This window comes from Vicia villosa, linkage group LG2 (assembly GCF_029867415.1).
Source record: "Vicia villosa cultivar HV-30 ecotype Madison, WI linkage group LG2, Vvil1.0, whole genome shotgun sequence".
Classification (NCBI taxonomy): domain Eukaryota; kingdom Viridiplantae; phylum Streptophyta; class Magnoliopsida; order Fabales; family Fabaceae; genus Vicia; species Vicia villosa.
The window spans coordinates 67,729,034-67,747,353 of record NC_081181.1 but is presented as its reverse complement, the minus strand read 5'-3'; positions in this window follow the sequence as shown (position 1 = coordinate 67,747,353).

Genomic DNA, 18,320 nt, shown 5'->3' with positions numbered 1-18,320 from the left:
CGTTCAAAAAAAAAACCTTTATAATCACCACTAATCACCGCTTTGTTTATCATCACCTTTAACCCCTCCGCCACTATAACGAAAAGAAAAGGAGAAATAGGGTCACCTTGTCGTAAACCCCTTTTCACACCAAACTCCTTAGTAGGACTAATATTCACAAGAACCGATATTTTACTATTAAAAACCAAAGCCTCCATCCATTTCATCCACAAAGTCCCAAACCCCATCCTCCTCATCATGTATCAAATAAAATTCCAACTAACTTTGCCATACGCTTTTTTGAAATCTACTTTAAAGAGGAGACATTCCTTACCTTCCTTAGTCGCATAGTCCACCAACTCATTTGCCACTAGAACCCCATCGATCATTTGTCTTCCCGGAACAAAAGCACTTTGGCAATTAGAAATAATCGACGAAAGGACCTTCTTGATTCTACCGGCCAATAACTTCAAAATCACTTTGTGCATGCAACCCACTAAACAAATAGGACGATACTCATCAAGACTCAAAGGATTAAAAGATTTCGGAATAAGAGAAATAAAAGAAGAAGTAATATCCTTTGACAAAACCTCCCCTTTTTAAAATTATTGAAACATATTATTACATCCTCTTTAAAAAATTTCCAACATCTCTTGATAAAAAGGAGAGAAAAACCGTCCGAACCCGGACTCTTCGACCCATCACAACTCCAAACCGCCTCCTTAATCTCCTTTTCCGTAAAAGGAACTTCTAGAGAAACACTATCTTCCCTACTCAAAGAATTAAAAAAAAATACCATCTAGAATAGGTCTATCCCAACAATTTTCTTTGAATTTATCCTCAAAATGTACTTTAACCACCTCCTTGACATCCGCCACCGAGTTCACCATTCCATTACTATAATTGATAGAACTAATGTGATTCCTACTTCTCCTTGAAGCAAATGGAAAAACTCATCGGAAAACAATGAAGTCGCCATCGAGTGTTTATTTATCCCAAGAGAAGGGAAAGTAAAACATCGACTAAAACCTATAAACAAATAAACAAACAAAGGTCTACGACCTAGAGAAAAGGGTAAAGGAGTCGGTTACGCAAGGGGAAGGGATTAACACCTCTCACATCCGTTGTACTCGACGGGATCCACTCTTGTTAGTTGTTAATCTATGGGTGTTAAGAGTCTAAAGCTTAAAGATAAATGAAATGCATGGAAAAAGAAAGAAAACAAAACACGGGGAAAAGAAAGAATATTTACAAAGTGTACTCGTCTGGACCCTGCGATCCAAAGCCTACGTATCCCTTAAAGGAATCAGAGCAACCGTAGTTCGGCTGAAAAGTTTCTGTATGTTTTTGTGTTTTTTAGGTGGACAGAGGTTAAGATCACATCCCAACGTTGCTCGACCTTTGGAGACTCACACGCCTAAGTATGGGAAGGACTTAACATGTCCTTAAAAGAAAAAGAAAATTGGTTTGTGTTTTTTGATGTGGATACGGGTGATCTAGAGCCCAATGCAAGGATGCCCACCTTTCTCCACTTTTTAAGAGTCTGAAATTTATTAGATTTTTTATGGAATGTAGATAGTGGTGAATTAAATCCCAATGCAAGGATACACACCCTTCTCCACTTATTAAGTTTTAGTTGGTATTTTTTAGAGGGAAATGCGGATAATGGTGAATTAAATTCTAATGCAAGGATACTCCCCCTTCTCCACTTATTTGATATTTATTAGATGTATTAAAGGTTGAAAAGAAAAAGAAGATGCCCTAAACTAAAAGGGGACTAAGGAGTCCTAAAAGTTATCATGCTTGGATAAGATCCTAAGGTCTAATGACTTTGAAAAGTCAAGTCCTAAGGGAGCATGGCAAAAAAGAGACAAGCAAGGATAAACACAAGCAAACTCAAGATAAAACAATGTGTAATCAAGATACACCAAGAGATACACAAGTAATAAAAGACACGATGTAGAGATACACTCAAACAATGTCAAGAAACAATAAACACAAATCATCAAGAAGACATGCAAGGATACACTCAAGCAATGTCAATAGACAATCAACACAAATCAATAAAGAAGACATGCAAGGATACACACAAGCAATGTCAATAGACAATCAACACAAAAAAGATAAGAAGACACGCAAGGATACACACGAGCAATGTCAAGAGACAAGATATCACAAAAAATAAGGAAAAGGCACACAAGCCACATTAAATAAACCACATAAGGAAATACTTATCAATCAAACAATGGCTCATTGATCCCTCAAAAGATATCACCTCACAACAAAATTAATCAAAACAAAGCTATCACTAATTAAGTAAGAAGCAAATGACACCTAAATGGACAAAAATGAAAAGCCAACAAGCATACATAAACAAGTAGTGAAAACTTCAAGAACATGAGATAACCATCTCAAAATAAAAGAAATACTACTTAAACAAGTAGTTAAATCAAAGAAGTAACTACTTCTAAAAGATAAACATCTTAAAAGAAAACTCACTACTTAAACGAGTAGAAAAGGAAATGGTTTAAGAACCAATTTAGGTTAAGACTTGATGGGAGAATGTAAATTATAGAATAATTTATCTCAATATCAACAAACTCAATCAAGTGAGTAGTCATGGACCATACACAAGAAAAAAGAAAGCATAGAAGCTTAAAACATAAGTTGTGATATCATACCATTAAGGAATCATGTATCAAAAGCTTAAGAAAGTAAAGTTTGACCTATAAGGATCAAAATAAAACAAATGGGGCAGTAGCAAAGTCATCCCATATGCATCAATCATGGGACATCTCTAAAGAGAGGAATTAGTCCTTATGACACAAGACTAGCTAGTCAAACTATACAAACAAGCTCCAAGAGAAGTAAACACTTCCAACAAAATCTTAAAATAATACTTACTTAACCAAGAAACACAAGTCTATACAATTAGGTGACCACCTAAGCAAGCACAAAGTATAAAGGAAGATGATTACCACACATCAAAACCAAAGCATACGCGAAAGGCGAAAACCAATCATAGTATCACCCAATAAATGAGATCATGTACTCAAGGTGAAAGAAGAAAGTAAGATGAGAAGAAGAAATGAAATTAAAATTCAAATACAAGAAATCGGATCACCAACTCCTAAGGGTTTCACCATAAATAATTCAAAGAAAGAAGTGAATTCAAATGATTCTCAAGTCATCAAAAGACTATCATTGAACAAATTATTCTTCATTTTAAATCCACACAAAAATATGAGAAGTAAAGACTTACTCACGATTAAAGAAAACTTACTTAACCAAGTAAGTATAAAAGAAGAACATACAATTAGGTAAACACCTATACAAGCAATCAAGAATAGAAGAAGAGATGAAGATTAAACAATCGAACATTACAAAATAGTGCCTACAACGGTAGTACTTAACATTAAACATTGCCTATAACCATAGGGCTTTATAACAATCACAAATTGCCTACTTAAAGTAGGACTTCAAAGTTAAACAATGCCTATAACAATAGGACTATAAAACAATCACAAATTGCCTACTTAAAGTAGGACTTCAAAGTCAAACAATGCCTATAACAATAAGACTTAACACAAACAATGCCTATAGCAATAGGACTTAACAACAATCACAAATTGCTTACTTAAAGTAGGACTTCAAAGTCAAACAATGCCTATAACAATAGGACTTATCATAAGATTCAAACAAAATGCAACAATTCATATACATCGAACATATTGTTCGGCCAGCTATATGCTTCTAAACATTGCAATTCTAACATGATGCAAATTAAGGCTCAAGGAAGTGTACCTTCAAGGTGGAAAATAAATCCACTATGCCTCTGAAAATCGCATGAGCGTTAAGAAATCCAAGATAAGAGGAATGCAAGTTCATGCGCAATAAGAAGTCCAAGCTAAGGAGTACACGTCGAGTCTTCAAGAAATAGTCCTTAAATCGATCCAATGTCGCAAATGAACAAGTGAATAAGAAGTGATCAAAGAAATTGAAAAAGAGTTAGAACCAATAATTAACCATAAAAGAAAATAAGGATTAAAAAGCTCAATTAAATTATAAAAGAGAAATCCTAAAACAAATATAAATATCATGTATTTTTTATCAACAAAAGATTAATGGACAAATAAAAATATTCACAAAAATTAGTGCAAAAGAAATAAAATATAACACCATGCTGAAGGGGGTGTATTGCTGAAGGGGGTGTATTGCTGAAAGTAGGGTGCTGGCAGAATTTCGCAAGCCCAGGAACAGAAAGCCCAAAACAGATATTTATTTATTTGCAGCAAAAAAGAAACAGAGGGGTGTGTTGGGCTCAATGGGGTATTGAAGTAATTCGAGTAGGCCCAAAGTTGTAGGTCCAAACAGAATTGTTTGTATTTCATTCAAGAATAGAGGTGGTGCGTTGGGCCAGAGGTGGTGTATATATCAGAAAAGCTTGCTGAGCCCAATAGCTTGTTTATTTTGATCCAACAGAACATATAAACATAACATTAATTAAAAATAAACAAAAGACAAAAAACAAAACACAAAAGGGGGCTAGGGTTGTGGCTCTTTGTAACATTTTAGAACTTTCTCTTTCCATCTTCTGAGCGAATCGGCGTCGGCTCCCTTCATGCCTCCGATCCAAATTTCAGACTCCGGCAACCATGCACTGTCCTCCATCTCTTTTCTCGATTTATCTACTTCATCTCTCGATATCTGTCTCGAATCTTCTTCTTCTGTTATTTTGAACAAACACCACCGCTAATCTTTGTTGTTGTTGATGTTGTCCATTGTTTGATGTTAAATCTTCTACGATTTGAACAAGAATGGTTCAGTCTGTTGAAACTCAATGTGATTTCGGTTGAAGGACCTTGGAAATCGATGAAAATGATGATGGATGTTGTCGACACGCTTCGTGTTGAGGTTGGGATTCGGTGATAAGCATTCATGATGAAGTTTGATGAGCGATTTGTTGTTCTGAGTTCGGGGTGTTGAATCAACCACTGAATCGGTGAGGTCCTTCCAACTTTTTACTTTCTGAATCTCTCTTCCTCTCTCAAATTTCTGAAGGGTTTTGGTTTGGGAAATTGATGATGAAGTGTTCTTAGGGTTCAACGAAATTGTGTTTGTTGATTGTTGTTTTTGATGATAAACAACATGACTTAAGTTTTATGGTTCGATGTATAGTCTAGGAATTTTTCTGGGTTTGGTGTTTGATGAATATGAACAATTCTGTTTAGGGTTTTTTGGTATGTTTGCGACTGTGTGTTGGCCGAATGAACAGTGGTCTTCTCCCCTTGATTTATGTGCCTTCAATGTTTATATAGCTGCTGGCAGAATTAGGGTTTGATGATTTGTTTAGCAGGCCTGAGAAAATTTCTGTATTGGGCTTAACCGATTCATTTTCGGCTCTTGTGAACTATGATGAATTTCTTTACTTTGTGCAGTAACTTTCTCTTTATCTTTTTACTATGAACCAAAAAATTTCCTTTTTGTGATTTGCAGTAAAAACATGAATTTGGGCCTATGATTGAATTTCGGAAAATGAGGCTTTGATTGTAGTTTGTAGGCATGATTGAAAAACAAATCCCCTAAAAAACTCTAATTCCTTCACGCAAACCCTAATGATGAACCTATTTGAGAAATTCTTGCATTGTGTTCGATTTAACAATTGTGCATTCTAACCATTTCTTTCTCTTTTGTTTCATGAACACAACAACAATGGTGGCATCGGCGAGGCGACAAAGCGTAGACTCATTTGGAAGCTTCAAGAGAATTTGGAGACACGATAAGAGATGGTAATTGGAAGAGTTCCCCCTTACCTTAGCCAATTTCTTGATCTTTGGTCCTCTTCCTCTTTGGTTCCTCTTTACGTTTCTCAGCTCTTCTCTTCCACTTCTCATTTTTCACGTTCTGACTCTTTTTCCTTATTTCTTTTATTTTATGAAACCATAAAATAGTTAGTAATGGGCTTACTCACTTAGCAACCATATCTGATGAATAATGCCAGAACGAGTCATACATTAGACCATATCTGACTGAAGATACCGGAACGGGTCATACATTGGACCATATCTGATAGGGAATACCAGAACGGGTCGTACATTAGACCATATCTGATAGAGAATGCTTGCTTGTTAGAGTCGATGAGTTATTTGACGAAGATTTGGAATGTAAAAGGGCTTGTCAGAATGAATCTCCAACTCGATTATATCTGAGAGGAATGATTGTCGAGGCGGAACCTGAAAACAAAGTTAGAAATATGCGATGTCATGAATGAAAATGCAATGTTTTCAAGGATCTTTAGGAGTTAAGTTAGCAACATTGGAAAGTGATTTGGTCGCATATTTGTTTGAAGAATTCTGACTCTTGTCTTTGAACATCCTTCTTTGAGAATCAAGCTCACCATATCGAGTGGGTCATCGCCTCTGATTCGGGATACTTCTGAATTTGGAGGTACATGGCCAGAGGAAAGTAAATCCTCTTGCCCCTTGTTAGGTGCTAAACCTTTGAATCGGCAGGTATGTGGCTAGAGGAAAATAAATCCTCTTGCCCCTTGATAGGATTTTAGTCCTTGATAAGAGTACCTGAAATTGTGCGCCCTAAATCCCTAAGATCCTTGAAAGGGTTAGTTAACATGCTATGTTATGATGTCATGATGTAATGCGAGTGCGATGCAATGCATTAAGTAAAGCATAAGGTCATAAGGACGAGATGTCCTACAGGCAAATCCTGCAAGGAAATAAAAGGTTAAAGCATAAGGTAATGAGGACGAAATGTCCTACCAGCAAATCCTGCAAGGAAATGGAAAGGTTAGAGCATAAGGTAATTAGGACGAAATGTCCTACAAGCAAATCCTGCAAGGAAATGGAAAGGTTAGATAACAAACAAGTCACACAAGAGTCCTTAAGTTTAAAGGCTTGCATGGAGTATGACCGGGTAACTACCCTTCCCCAAAGGTACTTCTAAGGATAAGGATGATATCAGCAACGGGTTCTACCAAGTTACTCAGAATTGTCAGCCCCTCCAAAGCACCCTCGAACATGGTACATGCATACCACGCAATGATACTTTGAGAGAGAACCTATCTGAGTTGTAGTATCGGGTAGCGACTATGCCCTTAACATGCATCAAGAGTAGTCCCCCCACCACGTTCCTAAAGGCCAAGATGGGTTAAAGGTGACTAAAGGTCCTTGAGCTCCGACGCACCCAAAGATACATGCGTAAACCTCTCTCATGCAAAAGAGGTACACAATAACCAGTGGAGGCCTAACTCAAGCGCGAACTTCATTTTGACCAATCCCAAGCATGCACAAGGGAAGTCTCCATGACTATGCCGCTCCTATCTTAAGGTGCACTCGAATCCGGGTATAGGATTCATCTTCCATTCAATACCCAAAACAACCTTGGAAAGTAAAGCAAGCAAACAAACAATTATTAAAGTGATCCTAAACTTTAAGGTAACCCCTCTTTTAATTCGAAAGCATCCCCAGCAGAGTCGCCAGTTTTGTAATACGGTGAACTGACTTTTTATCAATCGGAATGTTGCGGTAAGCAAGAGTCGCCACCGACTTTTATTTTATCCAATTTTAGGAAAGGCTAAAAGAACAGGAAAAGACCTTTTAAAAAGATTTTGAGTTCGGGGGTAGGTTATACAAAAGGGAAGGTGTAAGGCACCCTTTGCATCCATGGTTTTCCATGGGCTCTTAATTGCTTAGCTCACTTGTTTGTTTTGGAAAGTTTGACGTGTCGTGTGTGAATAGTAAAAGGATTTCGTTAAGGACTTTAGCTTGTAAATAAGCGTAGCCTTGTTTTGAAATTGTTTTGAAATAGGAGGTGTGAAAAGTATTTTGATTTGAATATGAGCAAGCAATTAAGAACTACCTACCCTAAGTTTGTCTTTCGTGTTCTTTAAGGCTTTCGGGCGAAAGGATCTATCCATACCATAAGAGGGCAGGAAGTCTTTCAATTGGATGCGCGGGTCATCGGAGATCGTTCGCCATGAGACTGTCCCTACTATGAAGAGAGCAGGTAGTCTGAGGGAAGGATATAATAGTCATTTAGGCAACAGTAAGGATACCTTAGCATTTGAAGGGACTATCACCATTTAATCGAGGGACGAGATCATTTATATCGTAGGCAACTCGAAGGGACTATGATCTTTAAATCAAAGGGAGGGACATGGTGATTTTTAATCGTAGGCAGCAGGCTAAGGTATCCCTACACTCGAAGGGACTTGACTATTTGATCGAAGGTGAAGGCAACATGCAACAAGAGGGATTACCCTAAAGGTGTGTGGGTGCAACAATCACGTGGTTCAATTCGAATATTTTAATCTTGTATAGTTAGTGTGATCTAACGTTTGATTGATAATCTTGCACTCCCTAGGATTACTAGCCACGCAAAAAAAATAAATAAAAGCAGAACGAAAATCCTACGCTATTACAATAAACACCTGCGGGGATGGGGAATTAATAAAAAAACATAAAATTAAATTGCAGTCTTCAGCCTTGATCTTCCTCGAATTCACCAAACTCAATCGACTATGAGATTCTGAAAATTAAAAGGAAAATAAACAAGGGTGAGTGTATGGGGAATTCCTTAGTATTGGAAATAAACCTTAATTTAAACTTATAAGGCAAAAAGTAAAATAAAAAGTGAGAATAATTTAAATAATAAAAAGGAGGGATTAAAACTTAGCTTTTGATTGTCCTGGCGCGTGGGCGGAGGATTTCTGATTAACCCTAAAAAATCAGCCACGAAGGAAAAAGGTTAGTGCATGAATGATCTATAAACCCTAAAAAAGGTTTACAAACCTTACAAACTTAAACCAAAGGTTTATTCAAGAAAACTGATTGTGACCTACAAGGTTTGTGAGGGTAATCTAAGGTTAAAACCTACAGACTAAGGTTTAAAATTATACCAAAATTAGTTAGAAAAAAAACCTAAATCATAATTCTGAAATAATTGAATAGTTTTAATGGTTAAATAACAATTAAAAGTTATTTTGTAACAAAAGTCGAACGTTCGATTAAATATCATAATTATATAATTTTCATTTATTTATATGATTTTTTAGAAAAAGTAAATAAATAATAATGATTTAAAATTATTGAAACAATTGATGTATAAAAAAAATTAATTATATATAAAAAGTTTAGAAATCTTAGCTTAAATTGAGTGTGGTTGATCTACGAGGGTCCATGGTAGATCAGCGTTTCCTGGGCCACTGGATTAGGAGATTCATCCATCAAACGGTGAGTGCTTGAGGGTGTATCATGAGCCACGTATGGGATGGCGCGCTGGATCTGTATTGAACTGCTTTGTTAGAAAAAATAATGTCAATCCTAGGGATCGAACCCAGGTATTTCCACCCAATAACCATCATCTCTTGCCACAACTGCCACCTTTATTATCTGTTTAAAGTACCGCCTCAAAACTATAAAACACCAAATAAGAGTTAGTGGGGATTCAAAAGTTAATCAAAGAGTGGGGCCCATGAGTGTACGCTGCACCAATCAAAAGAAGGGAGAGGAATTGCTTTTGTTGACTAGCAAACGGGAAGCTTCCACGCGCGTAATGAGAGAGACTGGACATTGACTGGCGAATACGGTAGCGCCACGCGTTTGGTCAATTTTCCAAGGTACTATTCATCTCCTTCTACCTCGGTACCTGCGGATTTACTTAGGCCTTCTACTGCGAATTCTCCCGCGAAAAAACCTTCAAATCCCTGCACTTTCGAAACTATACAAATACGTGATATTAATTCATGAAAAAGCCATGGTTCAATTGGAAATCTCGTTCTAAATTCAACCACGGACTTTGTTTTGTCTAAAAACGCTCGTATCATCGAATACGAACCACAATACCATCCATGCCCTAGTAATGGTGTTTCGAGTGTTAGGCCCTCTGAACTTGCAACGATGATTCAAACCTGTCTTTTAGATGCCCAGCAACTCAAAACAAACAATGGTTTTAATCGAAACCTCACTTAAACCAAAATATATGAATATGGAAAAAACCGTGAATATGCACATGTATATGTTGCGATTTATGAGTTTAAAGCCATGGATCTTGATTCATCCTTACCATACATTACCTGCAGATGATGTTTGGATGGCTGGAAGCGATTGAAACGGCCTCTGGTGAGCAATCCGTAGCTTGCATCTTTTATGTTTTTTTAAGATTTTAGGGTTTGTTTCTCACGTTCTCCTCCTCCCTCCAAGGCTGCAAAGTGTGAAAGTATTTAAGAGTGTCAATTAGGGTTATTAGTTGGGCTTGGACCTTAAGCTATGAGGTGACTTGGAATTTTGAAGAAAATATTATATGATTCTTTCTAAATTTGGCCATCCTTCTCTATTATCTCAATATTCCGAATTTGGACTCTCTTATATGAATATTTGGGCCATTATATGATTAAAAACTGATCCATACAATTTGTCTTCCTCACTTCTTAATTTATTTTTCTTTAATAAATAAGAAACCAAATAAATTAATTAAAATAGTCATAAAAATATGAAGATAAAAATATAGGTCCTTTTTGGTCACAAACATGTTTAGGATCCAAAACCTAGGCCCAATAATCCAAAAAATACCAAATTATGCAATTAGGGTTTTGTGTTTTTCTTGAATTTTGTCCAAATTGTGTGAGCCATAACTCCTTCATTCTTTATTGTATGGAAGTGTTTTTGAGCTTTTTGCCTATGGACTTGAAGCTTGAATAAGAGAAATAATGTGGGCAAATTTTGGGGTATGACACACACAAAAATATGAGAAGTAAAGACTTACTCACAATTAAAGAAAACTTACTTAACCAAGTAAGTATCAAAGAAGAACATACAATTAGGTAAACACCTATACAAGCAATCAAGAATAGAAGAAGAGATGAAGATTAAACAATCGAACATTACAAAATAGTGCCTACAGCGGTAGGACTTAACATTAAACATTGCCTATAACCATAGGGCTTTAAAACAATCACAAATTTCCTACTTAAAGTAGGACTTCAAAGTTAAACAATGCCTATAACAATAGGACTATAAAACAATCACAAATTACCTACTTAAAGTAGGACTTCAAAGTCAAACAATGCCCATGACAATAGGACTTAACACAAACAATGCCTATAACAATAGGACTTAACAACAATCACAAATTGCTTACTTAAAGTAGGACTTCAAAGTCAAAGAATGCCTATAACAATAGGATTTATCATAAGATTCAAACAAAATGCAACAATTCATATACATCAAACATATTGTTCGGCCAACTATATGCTTCTAAACATTGCAATTCTAACATGATGCAAATTAAGGCTCAAGGAAGCGTACCTTCAAAGTGGAAAATAAATCCACTGTGCCTCTGAAAATCGCATGAGCGATAAGTAATCCAAGCTAAGACGAATCCAAGTTCATGCGCAATAAGAAGTCCAAGCTAAGGAGTGCACGTCGAGTCTTCAAGAGATAGTCCTCAAATCGATCCAATGTCGCAAATGAACAAGTGAATAAGAAGTGATCAAAAGAAATTGAAAAAGAGTTAGCAACAATAATTAACCATAAAAGAAAATAAGGATTAAAAAGCTCAATTAAATTATAAAAGAGAAATCCTAAAACAAATATAAATATCATGTATTTTTTATCAACAAAAGATTAATGGACAAATAAAAATATTCACAAAAATTGCAAAAGAAATAAAATATAACACTATGCTGAAGATGGTGTATTGCTGAAAGCAGGGTGCTGGCAGAATTTCGCAGGCCCAGGAACAGAAAGCCCAAAACAGATTTTTATTTATTTGCAGCAAAAAAGAAACAGAGGGGTGCGTTGGGCTCCAGGAGGTATTGAAGTAATTCGAGTAAGCCCAAAGCTGTAGGTCCAAACAGAATTATTTGTATTTCATTCAAGAATAGAGGTGGTGCATTGGGCCAGAGGTGGTGTATATATCAGAAAAGCTTGCTAAGCCAAATAACTTGTTTATTTTGATCCAACAGAACGAGGGGAGTGCATTGTGCTTACAGGGGTGCGGATCCAGAATTCTGTACAAGGCTCAAATAAAATTAAACCAATTAATTAACATATAAACATAACATTAATTAAAAATAAGCAAAAGAAAAAAAACAAAACACAAAAGGGGACTAGGGTTGTGGCTCTTTGTAACATTTCAGAACTTTCTCTTTCCCTCTTCTGAGCGAATCGGCGTCGGCTCCCTTCACGCCTCCGATTCAAATTTCCGACTCCGGCAACCATGCTCCGTCCTCCATCTCTCGATCTCTGTCTCGAATCTTCTTCTTTTGTTATTTTGAACAAACACCACTACTAATCTTTGTTGCTGTTGATGTTATCCGTTGTTTGATGTTAAATCTTCTACGATTTGAACAAGAAGGGTTCGGTCCGTTGAAACTCAGTGTGATTTCGGTTGAAGGACCTGGGAAATCGATGAAAATGATGATGGATGTTATCGACACGCTTCGTGTTGAGGTTGGGATTCGGTGCTAAGCGTTCATGATGAAGTTTGATGAGCGATTTGTTGTTCTGAGTTCGTGGTGTTGAATCAACCACTGAATCGGTGAGGTCCTTCCAACTTTTTACTTTCTGAATCTCTCTTCCTCTCTCAAATTTCTGAAGGGTTTTGGTTTGGGAAAATGATGATGAAGTGTTCTTAGGGTTCAACGAAATTGTGTTTGTTGATTGTTGTTTTTGATGATGAAGTGTTCTTAAGTTTTATGGTTCGATGTATAGTCTGGGCATTTTTCTAGGTTTGGTGTTTGATGAATATGAACAATTCTGTTTAGGGTTTTTTGGTATGTTCGCGAATGTGTGTTGGCCGAATGAACAGTGGTCTTCTCCCCTTGATTTATGTGCCTTCAATGTTTATATAGCTGCTGGCAGAATTAGGGTTTGATGATTTGGTTAGCAGGCCTGAGAAAATTTATGTATTGGGCTTAACCGATTCATTTTCTGCTCTTGTGAACTATGATGAATTTCTTTACTTTGTGCAGTAACTTTCTCTTTATCTTTTTACTGTGAACCAAAAAATTTCATTTTTGTGATTTGCAGTAAAAACATGAATTTGGGCCTATGATTGGATTTCTGAAAATGAGGCTTTGATTGTTGTTTGCAGGCATGATTGAAAAACAAATCCCCTAAAAAATTCGGATTCCTTCATGCAAACCCTAATGATGAACCTCTTTGAGAAATTCTTGCATTGTGTTCGATTTAACAATTGTGCATTCTAACCATTTCTTTCTCTTTTGTTTCATGAACACAACAACAATGGTGGCATCGGCGAGGCGACAAAGCATAGATGCATTTGGAAGCTTCAAGAGAATTTGGAGACAAAAATAGAACTTGGGCTTTATTTTGTAACTTGTGAATGTAATTTAATCATGAATTTGGACATTTGAATCTTCTTCTTGTAATGAACTTGAAATTGAACGACAATGTTTGAAATTTGCAATGAAATAAAATATGCGCAACTTGAATTCTAAGAAATCCCAGACAAATGCTAAATAAATTATTCTTGAACTCAAATCTACTTCAAAGCTTAATGATCAGATTCCAATCATCTTTTAACTTCAAGAAACATCAACTCTACTCAATTCACCATTACAAATCAAATTTGCCTGTTAATCCACGAATATTAAAATGTAAGATCACACCTGTAACACCCTTCTAAACCCCGCGGAAATTAAACAATTAAATAAATCAGAGTAACATGCACAAGGGCGTCACAATTCATAATAAATAAACATCATCCGTCAATGTCATGCATTCACTAAGGAACATTTCATTATAACTCATAATTCATAATATAATATGTTGACACAGCGGAATAACATCATCTAATTACATCACATCATCGATGTATTAATCTTCAAATAAATTAAACAAAAATGAGTTATTATCATAAACTCAAAAATAGCGTTTCCCCCAGTGTTACACCTATCAGAGCATGACCCGACGCTAAATAACATATCGACTCATGAGCTAATCCTCACCAAGTCGGAGCCGCTATCCTCAATCTGAAAAATATAGTGTAAGGGTGAGTCTCATTCGCAATTAACAAATATTATTGCATTATAAATAACAACACAACAATAGTTATATTATTTACCCAATCCATCTATATTCAGATAATCCATCATCACACAAAACACACAATACCAATCATAACAATGAAATACATTCAGTCATGTTATCAAATTCATGCATATGAATGCAACTGAATCTATCCATGTGGTACCAAACATCACCAGTGGAAATCATCCACCGACCGATCTATCATCATCCAGATACGGCCCTGCCAGCACAAATTCCACACAGTGGGATTTTGCCCTTCACTGAATCCTCTCATCATCTAGGATTCAGCCCTCATCAATGTTTATGAATGCATGCAAACATATATATAACATACTTTCATCATCACCATTCTATGAGTAGCATCATCTATACTCATTTCATCATCATCATCATCATTATTAAGCATGTTCATATATACATTAACATCATTCATCACAAATCAATCATCATCAACATCATTACAGAACATACATGTATTACACTATTCATCATCATCATCAAAAGTAAGAATATACATGTATTCACATCTTCCAAAATAAGTCAATGATCATTGTACAATTCTCAACAATCATCACTTAATCATGTTTTCAACACGTTTTATATTGTCACATCTCATCACATATGTCAACAATATATCATCCATCAAACGAACAAAATATTCACATCATACTCATATCATCACATGAAATATCTCATGAGTTCCATTACACAATCAAACAAAATCATCATACGAATCATGTTTAAAACATAGCATGTATTGTCATATCTCATCATATATATGTACAATACATCATTCATCAAGCAATAAATTCATAATTGAAAATTAATTGAAATCTACACCTCATTTTATCATTTAAACTCATAGGTTATCTCATAAGGTTCACCATACTCGAAACGGCACTAAAAACGGAGTTACGGATCAAAAGTTACGCATCATTGAACTTTCGAAGAAAATCACAAAACAAAATTTTTACACACAAAAGCCATACGAGTATGGCACCTCCCATACGCGTATGGCCCAAACCCATACGCGTATCAGCCATCCCATACGCAAATCAACAAAACTAATTTTACACTGAGAATTTTCATACGAGTATGAACACACCCATACGCGTATCACCAATTCTCATATGCATTTCACCAGTATTCCTCCAAAAATATGCAATTTCGCACCAGTCTGTTTTCCACTCGTTTTCACTCATAACAGGCTACGATTTTAAGTCTAAAACACCATCTTTTCACACATTAACATATGGTATTCATCCAATTTCATCAATCTATTATCCTATGTCAATTTTACACATTAAAACCTAACTTTCTATCCAATTATTGGAAACCCATAACTCAGATTCAGTGTTCATGGAAGAACGCAACAACACAACAATTGATACAATAACCACAACACAAACATCAATTAACATACAATTCTATATAGAATTCCCAGAGGTATTCATCAATTATTCAACTTCTATTAAAATTATTCCAAAACCTAACTCTGACATATGATCAAGTTGACTCAAACAATATCCCTAATCATGCCCTATCATTCATAACACGATAAGAGATGGTAATTGGAAGAGTCCCCCCTTACCTTAGCCAAATTCTTGATCTTTGGTCCTCTTCCTCTTTGGTTCCTCTTTACGTTCCTCAGCTCTTCTCTTCCACTTCTCATTTTTCACGTTCTGACTTTTTTTCCTTATTTCCTTTATTTTATGAAACCATAAAATATTTAGTAATGGGCTTACTCACTTAGCACCCCTATACTACTAATCTCACCATCCGACCCAATGGCCCTTAATCCATAATTCTCCAATAATTCAACAAAATACCAAATAATTCTAAATAATAATTTAATTTCCGATTAAATTAAAATTAGAAAATATGGGGTGTTAAAACACCCGAAACAAAGAGAACCCATACTTGAACTCTAATTAATCCTCAATCGATTTAACAAACTCGAACATTGTGGATAAAGAAACCTGACTCTTTGATACACATAGAGAAATAAACCTTAAACCTCTGGTTATTTTGACGAAATCCTTGAACAAAGATATCTCAAATGATAAAGAGAGAGAGCAAAGTCTCAATGAATTGGCTCATACAAACCTTCAATGCCTCAATCATTCAAAAACCATAATTCAAGGTGATGCTTCAACAATTGATCCTTCAGGACAAAATTTCTCTTGCCATAGCTGTTGAATGCCCTTTCTCTATCTTGAGGAAAATCAGGAATATAATAATATCTTGATTCCATCCTTATGTATGAATGCACATGCTAATGAATGAGAAGCCTACAAGTGGTTGAAAATTGGGTGAGCAAATTTTGGGGTGCAACACTCCTCTCCTTCATAACTCTATGAAAAAATTGCTATTATTATCTTCGTCATTCAACCACCTAATTCTAGACTTTTGAATTAACATATTCTCTTTTATCTTAAGATTCAACCAAATTCTCTTAGATGCTTTCTTTTTCTACTCAATACCCTCCTCATTCCAAAACTCCATATCATCCGGAGCATTTAGAAATCTAACTCCTTCCTCCACTTCTAAATCAAACTTATCGAAGATGTTTATGTTCTACCATCTCAATCGATCTTTAATAAGCCGAAACTTCTCTTTCAAAACAAAATCACCTCTACCATGCACGTTCAACCCCTTCCATTCCTTCTCAACGAACAAAATGAAATTCTTGTCGGCAAACCACTCATTGTTGAATTTAAACGATTTAGGTCCCCAATCCTCCTTCTCGGCAATCAACCAAACCAGACAATGGTCTGATATGTCCCTAGACCCGATCAATCGGGTCCTTTTTAAATCCGAAGCATCAGAAATACAAACTCTATCACGACATCTCACGTCACCATTTCTCATCAAGAATACCACAAGTAATCTTCAACATACCAAGCTTAACACATGACGACGTCTCTTCACAAACCAAACTCAAAATTTGAAATTGTTCCCACAATTCCAATACTATCCTTATGAACTTAGCAAGTATCTACGAGAAAACACCATATCTTTGGCACCTTGTCCTCATATGAACAACCCACCAAATCAAACATGTATGTCAAGACATACAATTCTTCTTGGCTTCTGATACTTATTTTTTCTCCTCTAACAATCATACACGTATAGCAACTGCACCATATTACGCTTCAACTACGCAACTCTGATAATCCATCTTAAGTCATCATCCATATTATATTTTTCGTCAACTATATAGTTTCCAAATCTTAATCTAGTTCGGACTTCCTTTAACATCTACCACAAAATCGTTGTTCACTCGACATTCTCAATCCTTCACTTTACAATGTTATCTCGCCTATAAACGAGCTTCTCCGACTTGTTCATTACTTGTCAACTTATCATGAATACTTTTCTATTAATTCAAACCAACTAGAGAGCAACTATCTTCACGACATAACATTCATCACTTTATGCACTATTAAGCTAGCAAGATACGTCTATACCATCGAATCACGATTTCGTCTACTATCAACAAGAGATTAAGGGTGATTAAGTCCTCAATTTGTCAATAGGTAGATGAAAACCATAATGGAGTATAAACCATCGTTACTAAACTACAATAGCTTTCCTTTAGCCCTTGTACTCACGTCACCAAAAACACTTTTATCCCATAATTCACTAATCCTTCAAAATCAGCTGGACAACCTAACACCGACGTCTTACAACTACCTACTAAAACACCTTTGACTATACATCAGAATAAAATTCATGTACACCATTATCAATACTTCATATTATTGAAATCATACTCATCTCTTCACATTTCCAATTCTTACTCGCGCTTCAGAAAGTTTCAATAACTTCAACAACTTCTACTATTGTCTCAATCACTTACCAAGAATTCCACAGCAAGGTCTACAACAATATTTTACTTAATCATTGATCCAACATCGACATCTTATGTAAGGTTCTCAAACACTAACTTCACAGTCTATCAGCAGTGCTGGAACATCACAAATTCCTAAATTTCATCTTCTAGAAATAACCATCAACTACGTCTAATCATCCTCCTTCAAGACGCTCCAACTTAATTAAAAATTAAAGTCTTAAATACAAGTCACCTTCGATTCGGGAAACAACAAACTCCAACAACACTTTCACTGGCGCCCTCAGCAGCATACTACATCCTACAACCGAACATATCCGAGAAGCATAACTTCTCCCCCCACTTAGCTTCAAATCAACTCCTGCAGACAATTGATCAGAAAAATAACAAGTACCGACAGTGTTTCACACACTCTTCAC